At 37.5% G+C, this 11,474-nt stretch overlaps 1 long non-coding RNA gene across 1 annotated transcript; it reads right to left on the bottom strand.

Annotated features, from left to right (window-relative positions):
* Positions 1-624: 624 nt before the first annotated feature.
* LOC140683644 (uncharacterized) lies at positions 625-10,498 on the bottom strand. Its single transcript, XR_012054841.1, has 2 exons — positions 9,791-10,498; positions 625-3,687 (listed from the first exon to the last, which is right to left on the bottom strand). It is a non-coding gene; the product is annotated as an uncharacterized lncRNA (long non-coding RNA).
* Positions 10,499-11,474: the final 976 nt, after the last annotated feature.

Raw genomic sequence — 11,474 nt, 5'->3', positions numbered from 1 at the left:
ATGAAGAACAGTTGTCTTTTTACTTATTGATGTCTTTCCTGTGCTTGCCTTCTCAGAGCTCTTTTTAGGAATCTTAAAGCTCATAGACAAGAAAAGTTCACTGATTGCAGATTGTGCTGACACTCTAACCATCTCATTTAGTTTAAGAGAGAAAATCTGCCTTTCATTATTATCCCACTGGTTTCAGCAGATCCTATTAATATATCCAAGAACTGAATTGCATCTGAGGGAAATTTTAAATGATTGAACAAATAAAATTCAGTTAAATGTGTTTCCATATTCTTTGTTTCCCATTTAAAATTATTCTTAATATGTTTACAACTTGTGTTTCTCCCTCTGTGTTTTACTCTGCTCTATTTCCAATGTGCATTTTCTTCCTTTTCCTAATAACCCACTCCACTTATTTTTAGCTTTCTCCAGGCTCCAGAAAAAAACTTCATAGAGAAAAAAAAAATCTGCTTATCACTTCTGTTTATTGAACCATTGATATTCATGGAGAGTTGTTCATTAGGAGTTTCTGCTGAATGCATACTATAGAGTAAAGGAAGGTTGAATAGGTCATGACTGTGACTATGTGAAGAGTTAGGATTGGAAAGAAAAATAAAAGTAGTGAAAGGCTCAGACTTTTACTTGTTTTGTATTTTAAATTTATTTTCACTGATGACAATGAAGCTGAATATGCACATTTCTTGACCATGGTCATAAATCCAACTATGGTAGTTTACATCTTTATCCAGAGAAAAAAATATTTATATGTGAGATTACTCCAAAATATGTTTCTTGAACATGTAAAGTCAGTAACAATGGAGAAAACAAATCTGGACAGGTAATCCCTTGGATAAAAGAAGCCCCTTCAAAACATTAAACCACAGGTTATTCCTCTGAAATTCATTTCACTTAACTTTATATTACTGCAACTTGGTCACGGTTAATTCTCTTCTTACAGATACTCTTGGGTGTGCCTATGGCATCTGACTTTATAGCTGATGTCTTTGGATTAAAATTAATCACACCTCTCTTTTTTGATTATGTAGAGTCTGTGATTAATTGAAATATTGACATCTACCTATGGACATCTATATAAGTCTATGATATAGACAGCTGTATTTGTCTGTATTGATATATAGACATATATATTTTGTCAGATAAATCCTGCCCAAAGTAATATATTCAGCAGCCCCATGCTTTTCCTTAAACCCCTCTACATGTACATTTCTAAAGACATTCAAAGTGTAAGGTTTCCATTTCAGAGTGTTGTGTACAAGGAGACAAGCTTTGAAGCTTCACTCAAATATCATTTGTAACAGCTGAGCTTGACAACAAAAAAGCCCCAGCCCCAGTCCTGGATTTTTTTAATAGTGAACATACTGACAAATCCTCTATTATAATAAGAGTATGGATGAATACGATAAATTAACACTGAAAGCCAACTGATATCAGTCACTTCCTTCCATACATTGTGGAAAACATAAGTGTGCCTTTGTACATGACAAAAATCAGTTTGGTTCAATTTATTGTGTGGGTAATTCCAAAGCTTTAATCAAATCCCTGCTTAGCCTTCATGCCAACTTTTGCTTCTAACTTTGAAGATTTCATTCCAGAGGTTCAGGCAGGTCAGTGCAGAGAACTATGTGCTTCTCACACTTGATCAGCTGGGTCATCTGTATTGAGGGGACAGAGTGGTGGTGGTGGGAAGTCAAACAACAGTGCAGAATAATTGCTTTTTCTCTTTTTATATAGAAAAGAGGATTTTTGTTGAAATGGCTAAGTCTTCAAAAGGCCATTTTGCAAAACAGAAATACACTTAAAAGCATATAATCTTTAGCTGGAGGCCAGACTGAGTATGTTTCTGATTATACTGGTGACCCTCACCCTAAAATCCCTTTGTAGAAATGCCTTTATTCTAGACAACATACTGACTAGCAAATGATCTAACAGATTTCACAGCACATAAATTAAGACCTAATAAATTATTTCAAAATCAAACTCCCTAATTACTGAATCAGTGAAGCATTCCATTTACAATTGCAATTACATAAACAATTAATAACGACTGAGTAATCACAGAAAAATGTTTGATACTTACTATGGAAGACAAGCTAAAATTTCAAGCACTAGATAAAACTGGTAAGGACTGGTTAAAGCCTATTAATCATGGTTAGTCTAGATACCAGGATAGGAACATTTTATTCTGTTAGCTTATCTGAGTGTAAATGATATTAACCTATTTCACTGATTAATTTTTATATTTATTTAGAAATGTTCCACTCTTTGATTCTTTTGCAGAGTAGTAGTTGCTAAGTTTAGCAGAAAAGATTTTTGAAGTGTAGACTATGTATTATATATAATATATAATCTCTATATACTTCTTGGAAATCATAGATATGGAAAGAGTAAATGTACAATTAGGAAATGTATTTTGTTTATAAGTATGACTATGGCTGTAAGAAGATGGCTTCTACACAGAATATTGTAAATTAAATATATTTATATTCTCTCATCCCCCAATGTAAATATAATAGCAGGAATGCATACCACCTATAAAATATAAAGCAGCTCACCCTATGTACACAATGCTGCTTCTAAAATATCCTCCTTTTGCCTAGTATTTTCTCCAAGCCCAGAAAGAAAGGTCAAACAAAGATAAAAAAAAAAGAAAATGTAAGTTGTTGATATCAATTTATTTGAGGTTTTGGGATATCTTCAATGAGAAAATTAAGACAGGCTTTCAGTGAAAAGACAGTATTGTGTGTAGGTATAGGGTGCTTCTGTCCCAGTACTTTGTATTCTCTCAAGCCCTGTTAGTGAACAATAATAGCACTGCTGTCCCAGGACTCCACGTCTCCATGATTTCTGAGGATTAAATTGAATCAAGTGCACTGGGATGTCATTTGGACAAGATACATGAGGATCTTGAAATGTAGTAATGAGCTTGTAGCAGAGGTCCTCACTGCTTCTCGTGACCCCGAGCAGCAGAAGGTTGTCTATTAGAGATGGCACTCAAATGCTGAACATGCGGAAAAGCAGGGAAAGTGGAAACAAGGATGTAACTGCTGATGTTTATTGGCTGCCAATAAACATCAATGTAGGTGTCTTCCTATGTCAGATGATGCATTAGAGGACATGTTAGGACCTGGAGAGCCCAATTCAGAGTGTTCAGACTGTTTCAAGAGTGTTTCAGAGTGTTTCAAGGCTTCCGTGACTTCTGTTCAAACAGTGGGTTCAAACGCTGTGAGGGAACCACTGAAATCGTCATCTAATGGCTCTGAATAATTCCATAGGAGAAAGTTTTTCAAATAGTCAGTTCTTTCCAGAAACTGTCACTTAAGTGTGATATATCGCAATGAGATTATGAATCAATTATGAGCTTGTTAACAGAGTTTGAGGGTCTACTTACAGAACTAGGACAGGTAAGCAAGGTGATGAGAAAGTTTTCCTTGCAATTGCTCCATGTAGGTCTAAAGGAGCTCTTGCCATTGCTCTTTCCCAGATACTTCAGATTTTCTAGGTCATGAACTGTTAGAAGAGTAATAAAAGAATCCATTCAGATGACTGAAACACTGAAAATTAATCTCTGTTTTAAATGGTTGGTGGTCCAGTAGTGTAGTCTTCCATATCTCAAATACAGGCTTCTTGTTCATGCACAGTCTGCATGCTTTTGTAGGCACAGATTGCTCCATAAAAAACCTGAAACGACAACTAATCTTAGCACCACAATAGCTTATTAAACTTTGCACATTCATCCTTGACATGGTCCCTAATTGTGTTAAACCTTATTGCTATCTACCAATCACATCTGAAATATTCCATAGGAATATAAGAAATCTCATGCTGTTCAGACTGATGACCAACTTGACCTCATACTCTGCTTCTGACAGTGGGAATAGGATAAACGGAACATCAGCCATGTCCGCCTGTCTCCTTTTCATCAGTCACCCCTGTTCTCTCTGTCCCACTTTTCTTTTGTAACAGTAGGTGGTAGGTTTTTCTTATTTGTGAATTTATCACTGCTTGTTACACAGGCAGAAAAAGTTCTATTGAGCATTTATCAGGAAAAGACTTGGAAATGTGAATTTTACAGCACAACATCTTTCTGATGCAAAAATCCTTCCCCTTAATTAACAGCAGTGCAATAGCAAACTCTAATCATATCAGATCTTTCTAGAGTCATCCCCTGTGATCCTTACTGAGTCAAAGCTTTATTCTGGAGTGGATGGAAGTTTAGCCTCAGTAATAACAGAGTAGTTCCAAGGTTTTCCACTTTGTAAAATAATCTGTAATTTTCCACATATTACTGTAATATAGTTTATATTAAATTAATAATTTCCTTTTTCACTCTTAGTCTACACAGGAATCTGTTCATGTATTTTCTGAAATGCCAAGAAAATTACAGATCATCTATTAGCAATTGGATTACAGAGTTTTCTAAAGCTGGTTAACTTTTCTTTGCCAAATACATTCAACTTCTTTAAATCCAACTTACTAGGAAAAAGCCCTGTCAAACTGCTATACATGTTGTCTTTTCATTTTAATTGCTGGCATTTTATCAGGAATACACATAGGTCCCACTATGCATGAAGAACTTACTGTACATTTATTTGCAATATCAAAGTCCATGTCTTGGAGTAAATTATATTTGTAATACTGTTCTGTGTCATAAAACTCTTGTATATTATTTGTTATACAGTCTTAATTTTATTACATTCAGTTCTTGGACTCAGTTTTAGCAGACTGAAACAGCAAGAGAAAGATTCATGCTAAAATACAAGGAGAATCATAGCTGTGAGGCAGGGATGATTCACTTATGTCCAAGTTAGAAGGTGGTCATTCTCCTGAGCTGCACCTGAGGAAAGGGAACAAAAACCTCATTTTCAGTTGAATCAAGAAATACTTTATTGAATAAACTAATATCAGTAGGGACAGCAGCTGTCCAGCACCCCTAAGAAGGGATTCTTCCAAATTTTTAGTAAGGAAGCACCAAAAAATTTATTGCGAAATCTGGCAGTCTAGGCCTTTGGAAATAATTTGTGCTGTGTGGATATGACCATCAATGTATAGCTGAAACAGGTAAAATTACAACACAGCTTCTGTTTTTGGAGTCAGCAGTTTCTTTGGAAGCCTGATCGTTGCTATTTTGATTGATGATCATTTGTAAAAAGGTAATGAAGTTGCAATGGCTTTAATTCTTCTTGTTAGGAAACTGTGAGTAGTACATGTTATTACTTTCTCTTTCATACCAGTTAGAAGATTAAGACTTGTTCCTGCTACACCCCCTGTCCAGTTCCTCCTTGGAGCGGGATTTGGTTTTCAGCAAATTCTCAGGCTATAAACTCAAAATCGATCTCCAAGGGTCTCTTCTGCCTGAATTACAAAGCAGTCTGGTGCAATGTTTGAGTGGTAAAATGAAACAATGAACGTAGAAGTCAAACTCCTGACCTCAGTTCCTCTGTATTTTCCATGTTACAGAATCTGCTTGAATTTTGTCTCTCAGTCCAATAACCTGTGCTGTGAACTAGATACCGTCTCTGAACCCAAAGCATTTGTAGAATGGATGGGGGGAACTATTTATAAATCTTTAATCAAGCACAGGAACAGACTAAGGTGTAAAATGTAGAGCTATATTTATTTTGAAAAAGTAACAGCTAAATCTGGTTTGCCACTGTTGCATAACAATGTAATTGAGCAGTAAATTCTGTCCATTAGAAACCAACGCCTCCACTGGAAAACCTGTGTGTCCTTAGACTGACTGTGCCTCTAACAGCCTGTGACTGACAGAGTGTGTCTCCTTGTTTTAAACTGGCACCACAGGTATGATTATAATCTTAGCTTTAGAGATTCCATAATACATTTCTCACACATCTGAAATGCTCAGTGAAAACAGCAAGTTTGTATTTGCAAGAAATGCAGGAACCAAAGCTTTGTAGTTGTTGCTCTTTTCTCTTTTTTTATATCTAAAATATGTTCTAATCAGTCAGCTTTACCATCAGCTGTCTTTATGATTTACATATATTCTTTTTCACTGGGAAAAAAAAAAAAAAAGAATGGATGATTACATTCTGTGCATAAAACTATCCCTAACAGAGTTAAACAAGGAAGAAAACTGAGTATAGATTTTCTTTGTAATCAGACTTTAGACTGATATAACTACAGAAAACAAAAGCAATCCTAAACCCCTAAAATCTACCAGACATGTCTAACAATATAATCGATCTTGTGATTGTGCTGTTTTGCTTAAATTCACAATAAACTAACATTTCTGCTTCATTGGCACCTGCTGTGTACACTGTAAATGTGTAGAGCAGCCCAGGTACCTTGAGAAGATGAGAATATACTGTTCAGAACATACTAATAACTAACACCTACATTTGAATTTATGAATGTCATAATTCCTTCTGAAAAAATGTGGACTGCTTAAACAAATAATCCTTTTGAAAGTGTTTATTCTAGAAAACTGTATTTTCTTTCCCAGAAAATTACATGCAGCAAGGCTGATGGTTCCAATGATTTGTAAACCACAGCATTCAAAGAGATGAGAGCTTTGAGTTTTTCCTTAGAAACTGGAAAAAAAAAAAGAGACTGTGGTAGTCAACTAGAAAGTGCTTATGAAAACAGTCTGAGAAAAAATAAACAAACACCTTCTGCAGTGCACAGTTTAAGGTTAACCTCAAACACGTTTGGATGCATGTGATTTTTCCTTCACCCACTCTTGTGTTGAGACACAGGAATAGACAGATTCATATCTACATTTGGACACCTGAGGAGCTCAGTACCTTGTGTTGTGTATAAAATCCTAACAAGAAAGGTTTTCCTGCAGCCCCCTGTGCTGCTGGGAGCCCCAGGGAGGAGTGATGCTTGGAACACACTGCAGCCAGGGGGGTGCAAAGGGAAGGAATTTGCTCACCCCATTTAAGTTCCTCAGAGTCCTGTCTGTGTGGGCTTTAGGCTTATTGCTGTTGCCCAGTTTGCCTCACAGAGGTCCTATGAGGAACTTTTGCCTTTGAGGAAGAAAAGTGAGAGATCAGCCTAAGAATATCTCTTCAGGAATGCCATTGCCTATTGCTGTCACTCCTGATGTCTGGGTGCTGGCTCCAGGGGCATAATTGACCACCCAGACTCAGACACCATCGTTCAAAGTACATTGAATAGGAGGAGACAAATAGGCTTGAATATCCAGCACATTAAACTGGACAGTGTCCTGTGAAACAGCTGTTCTGCTGGCAGTGGAATTACTGACAAGGCACCAAGAACTGTAAGAAAGAGGGATGCCTGTGAAGTTTGCTATTTCATCTTGAGCTCAGTTGCCTACCTGCAGCTCTGACTTAGATGTTTCTGAAAGCTAAATTCAAAAAAACCCGAACTCAATCTTACAAGAAGAGGTCTGTTAGATGTTTCATAGATATTTTAAGCACAGCCAGAGGAAACAGAGCTGCATGCCTTTCACATGAGCTTAGTGGCAGCAGAACTTGCTGAGGCTCTGAGACTGGCTTTTACATCTTGTATATGGAAAGGAAGATAGAAGTGGGCTAGCTCTGCAAACAAAGGATAACGTTACTTTGCTGAGGGGAGAAAGTTTTGGGGTTCCAGTCATTCCCTCAGTATTTCTGGACGGCTTTATCCAATACTTGCTTACTGTGCAACATTAAAACACCTAATGCATACTGCAAGTCCTGTGTGACCAGGTCATTATGGGGAGATTTTGCATATCACTCATCTAAACTGTTCTCGGGTTTCACAGCCTGAAAGAGACCTCTTGTAGTGTGCATCTGGCTCCAGCTTACTGTTCATAAGAACAATAAAATCTTCACAGCACTTCTGTAAGGGATAGTCACCTCGTAGAGGTACTTCCAGTGATTTTAGGTGTGGTTGTAACATCATCCAAACTAAATGCAGGAATAGGTCAGTTTTTTGCTTGGCTGTTTATCCCAGCAGGGCTTTCCTGGGCTATGAGCACCAGACCTGTGTAACTTCTGCTGCTTGCTTCGATGATTTGAGGTAAGCAGGGGATTCTGCTGTATCTTTGCTGCAGAGAGATCATCTCTTGAGAGAGAGGAGATTCATTTGTCGTAGCACTCAGGCTTCCATAAGACTTCAGGAAAATCCAATCTGTTCTTCTGTGCTTCAAGAAAGATTCATAACACCTTTAAAAGTTCATGATGTAGGTGGGTACTTCTAGGCTACCCACACTGGCTTTTTTTATAGTCCACCGAGGCAGGCATTTCCAGCAAGCAATTCATCCTTTCCTAACCTCTGGGTCATTCACACCCCATTTTATCACCTGAGTCACTCAGGTGCAAATGTCAGTGTTTGGCCAGAGGGCTCCCATCCTTTTGTGCCTATTAAAGTGACAGCTTTAAATGAGCAAATGGCCTCTATCACCCAGTGCACATTTGTAGGGAGACGTGATAAAAAGAAGGGGTTGTGTGCCCTTTCCTCTCCATCAACACCCTAAGTTCCTATCAGTATGCTCAGGATCATCAGAAAACAGTAAAGGCTGTGCTGCTATCCCAGACAAATATCAGCAAGATCCACATCTTGCTGATATCTTGTGTTACCTACTACTGTCATATGAAAGCCAAACATAATACCTTTTTATTTTACAAGCTTTTATGCCATCTGCATTTTTAGAAGTCCTGATGTTCACAGATCTGCCTTATTCTGTATCCAGTTTCAGAGTTGCTTTTGTATTTTTTTTTATCAAAAATCTGTGATTGCTAAAAATATGGCAAATTTTGCCAAAAAGAGAGAGAGAAAATTGGAGAGAAAATCAAATAAAAACTTTCGGAGGTACCAAATGGTTCTAAAGTTTTATCTAAATATGTTATTCTGTTTTGCAGTATTGAAATAACTTTAAAATGCTGAGGAATATCTTATCCAATACCAGCTGGTGTATGTAGTGTTCCCGGTGTACTCATAAGCATAAAATATGTAGATGGTTCTGGAATGGCATTAGTTAAAACACTTGATTTCTCTATTTGCCTGGGGGTTTTTGAGTGCAGAGCAATATTGATGCTGTCATTTAACACAGACTGTCACATCAGCTGCTGGATAAGAGTTCATCACAAATAACAGGATTCTTAAAGAATGACCCTTATAATCTGCATAGACTTTTTTCTTCTTTGATATATTTTTATTGAAAAACCAAATAATTTTCCATCAGCATTTGTTAAACAATAGAATACTCCTAAAATAAAGTTACCACAAGGGAACTATTTATATGTTGCCACTCTTTAAAATCACATAACTAATGGTTATAACTGCAACTTCATACTGACCTTTTTTTTTTTTAATCTAACAAGAAATACAACCACATAATTTTAAGCACTTTGTTTAAATTGCAGCTTGTTACCTATCTTGTATAATAAAATGATTTTAAATGATAGTAATTCAGTCCTTATAAATCTGTTACTCTCCACTCTGCTAGCACTACAGCTCTATGCTAGATGTCAGTGGCATTCCATGTAGGCACAGGCATCTCCATTAATGAGCCTGAAGCAGATGAGGGTCATCATTAATGTTTGACTGTGTATTTACAGAGGGAGATTTGATGGGGAGTATGAGCAAAAGTAATAGATCTCCCACCTTGCTTCCTTCTCCATAAACACTGCTTGAGAACAAGTGGCTTGTGTTTGACTATACACTTAGATGGATTTCAGTCAAGTTAATGACCAAATATCACTGAATTTCAAAGGCACATGAAATTTTGAAGGTTCCCCCCTCCCCTTTTTCTTCCCTGAATAAAATTTTGTTTAACCTGATGCAAGACAAATTTCATCACAAGCATGCCACTTACCAGCAGCTGAAAAGGACCTTTACCAGCACCTTTCACGGGCTGGTAAATGAGAGTGCATATTCACGTGAATTCTGCAGAAAAGTGCCCCTGAGCAGCCACCCAGTCTCAGAGACACCTGATTGTAAAGCCACCACCTCAGCTGTGTGCCCACACCTCCTTTCAAAGGGAGGGGATCGGGCAGGGAATCAGCCCACTGACTTCAGCTGGCTTTGGATTAATGCCACCTCTTTGCTACAAATCCAAGAAGCCACTATGAGAAGCTTTAAAATGTGTTCTTGGATATCCCATTCCCACATCTCCAAGAAGGGCACTTATTTGGTAAAGTAACTGTAAAACACAGTTCTCCTTAGCTTTAGTACCAATTATAACCTATCTAATAATATATTTGTACTAAGGGTGATGCAAAAATGGTCTGTAGAGCTGTTGCTAAAGCCACTGGCAGCATGCCACTTCTAAAGACACTGGATTTGAATTTTTGCCTGCTCAATATTATTACTTCTGGACTAGTGTTTTTTTTCTGGATGAAATCAAACATGCCACAGAGCACAGGGCTGCATAACAAGGTGGTAAATACATTTGAATCCTACCTACATTTTATTGTTCAGCATGAGTGCCAGCAGCCAGCTGGGTGATGAACTGTGTGCAGGCAGTGGCACAGGAGCTCAGAAATAAATGCTCTTGGTTTCATGTGGTGGCAGGGAGCGCTGAGCTGGGCAGAACATGACTGTGTGTGTCCATGGGGTTGGAAGGGCCATCATGTTTCACAGATTCCCAACAACAAATTCTGACAAGTGAAAAATGTCTGATTTTAAAATGTCACACAGCTCGCCTTTTTTAAACACTTTCTGTATTTATTTAACCTAGTAAATAGGTTTATTAGCAAGGTTCCATTCTTTGTAGTTTAGGTAATGGATTTACCATATGTTTATGCTTTAAGGACTTGTGTAAGACTGCTAACACCTATTCCTCCACCTCCTGTCTCAGGGGTTAAGACCTTGGTATGTTGCAAGTTTACTGCTGTGGTCCCTTCCCCTTATATAATTGCAGTCCTTCCCAGAGTGAAGGAAATTCCCTGAGCTCTTGCTCTAACTAGCCTCAATGTTTCCCTACAAAAAGGCACTTCTTTAAAAGAATAAAAGTAATAAAACTTTCACATTATTAACTTTTTCCCTTTTAAAAGAGGCTGAAAAATGCCATTGTACCACATTAAAGACCTTTACATAAGACTCACCATTGGCTAATGAGCCTTGTTGTACAATCTACCACATGCAACTGCCTTCAAGTGCTGCTTTTAACTTAACCTTGATGTAGTGCCAGGAATGTGCAAAGGATATACTTTGATGGCAGGGGCAGTCCCCTCCCCGCCCCCTCCCCCACTCTTTTCCATATTGATACTCTTCAAAATGTCTCTCGCATTTAAATTTTATTTTTGTTTAACAGAGCAGCTACTTTGTATCCTGTAAAGGAGGAATAATCTATCCTATAGAAATAGGGTAATCATCTACCCTATAGAAATAAGCAAGTAGATCAAGTGTTTATAGTAGAAATGATAAGAAATTTTTGATACATTGTACTGGTACAGTGACTTTCTTCCTGGAGATACAGAGGACTTCATAAGCATCCTCACAACTCCCCTGTGAAGAAAGTATAATAAACTCTGCTTTATCGTTAATAAAACCAGTTC

Source organism: Taeniopygia guttata, chromosome 3 (genome assembly GCF_048771995.1).
Source record: "Taeniopygia guttata chromosome 3, bTaeGut7.mat, whole genome shotgun sequence".
Classification (NCBI taxonomy): domain Eukaryota; kingdom Metazoa; phylum Chordata; class Aves; order Passeriformes; family Estrildidae; genus Taeniopygia; species Taeniopygia guttata.
This window is presented reverse-complemented; position numbering and strand designations above follow the sequence as displayed.